The 1,923-nt window shown below is 37.4% G+C and overlaps 1 pseudogene; it reads left to right on the forward strand.

Moving 5' to 3' along the window:
- The first annotated feature begins 697 nt into the window (after window positions 1-697).
- On the forward strand, window positions 698-1,546 carry LOC127214570 (protein SET-like; annotated as a pseudogene).
- The last annotated feature ends 377 nt before the right edge of the window (window positions 1,547-1,923 follow it).

Below are 1,923 nucleotides of genomic sequence, written 5' to 3' on the forward strand. Positions count from 1 at the left end.
AGTTGGTTTTCAGTAATTTAGTAAATACATTTATCCCTAATAGAAATTATAATCATATGAATACATGATAGACCTTTTCCTTGGTGAAAGTGGTAAAAGGCATTAAACTATGCCTTTATAATAATTTTCTTTGTTTTAAGAAGTCATGAAAAGTTTCATATAAATAAGATGCAAAGTCAACAGTCTCTCCTATAGTGATCATGATGCTTGGTAGGATAACTAGCTGTTGCAATCAGACTCCTATGAAAATGCTATTAGAATGGGTCCCCATCAACTTAAGCATGCCCATGTTTAAAAGTTAAATTACTTACAATAGTGAGGAAGAATTAAATAAATTATTGCATAAGTGGAGAAGAGCAATGAAAACTAATCTTAGAGAAACATAATATTCTCGACTAGGTAAATTATTATGTTGTCACATATTTTGAACAAATCAGTTCAGTTCAGACACCTGATAAAAGGTGTTCATGCTTCAGGATTGTCATTCTATGACAATCAACAGGATAATTTGATTGCTTATATTTTCATGTTTGCAAGATTATCTGGTATGACCATTCAAAAAGAAAAATGGTAAATGATTGAACTTGTAAAATGAACAGGGATCAGGCTTTCAAGAAAGATATAATATGGAATGAAGTGTAGAAATGACTCGAGAGTTTTAGCGACTTTTTCCTTCTCTAAGCGCCAAGCTTGTGCCATGGCCCCGGAATGGCTATCTATGCTCCTGCCTCAGTCCAAGAAATCCAAATCAGTTCCTGCTGTGAAGCTGGAGGACAAGTCTTCTTCTCTCTGCCCGCGGAAGGGAGAAAAAGAACAGCAAGAAGCAATTGAACACATTGATGAAGTACAAAATGAAATAGACAGACTTAATGAACAAGCCAGTGAGGAAATTTTGAAAGTAGAACAAAAATATAAAAATTCCACCAGCCATTTTTTTTCAGAAGAGGTCACAATTGATTGCTAAAATCCCAAAATTTGGGGTAACAGCATTTGTCAGCACTGCTTGGGGAGGAAGATGAAGAGGCTCTGCATTACTTGATCAGAGTTGAAGTGACAGAGTTTGAAGACATTAAATTAGGTTGCAATTTAGATTTTTATTTTGATGAAAATCCTTACTTTGAAAATAATGTTCTCTCCAAAGAATTTCATCTGAATGAGAGTAGTGTCCCATCTTCAAAGTCCACTGAAATCAAATGGGAATCTGGAAAGGATTTGACAAAATGCTCAAGTCAAATGCAGAATAAGGCCAGCAGGAAGAGGCAGCACGAAGAGCCAGAGATCATCTTTACCAGGTTTACTGACCATTCTGATTCAGGTGCGGATGAGTTAGGAGAGATCGTCAAAGAGGATATTTGGCCAAACCCCTTGCAGTAAGTACTATTTGGTTCCTGATATGGATGATGAAGAAGGAAAGGCAGAAGATGATGAGGAGGAGGAGGAAGGCTTTGAAGATATTGATGAAGGAGGGGATGAAGATGAAGGTGAAGAAGATAAAGATGATGATGAAGGGGAGGAAAGAGAGGAGGATGAAGGTGAGAATGACTAGCACAGAAGACTGATGGATTCTAAACCTCATGTTTTAATTTTTATATTATTTTTAATTTTCTCCAGTCTCTGGGAGCAAGTTACAGTCATTTCCCCAATGCCTCATGTGCTCAGTTGCCACCTGTTTGAGGTCTCTTCTCAACACCATGGTTCTCAACTTATTTCAGGGGAAATACCTTAAACAAAATACAATGAGAAAAGAATCTCCACTGTTCTGTTTTAAATTCATTTTTTATCTTTGTCTTAAACTATGGATTCAACACTGTCAATTTGCTCTGTGAAGGAAAAAGAAGAGCCCTCTGGCTCCCTGGGCCATGCTGGAAGCTGGGGGGCCGGGGGGAATGCTAGGTTCCTTTGTAGTAGTGCATAGAATTCTAG

Source organism: Phodopus roborovskii, unplaced genomic scaffold, assembly GCF_943737965.1.
Source record: "Phodopus roborovskii unplaced genomic scaffold, PHOROB, whole genome shotgun sequence".
NCBI classification, from domain to species: Eukaryota; Metazoa; Chordata; class Mammalia; order Rodentia; family Cricetidae; genus Phodopus; species Phodopus roborovskii.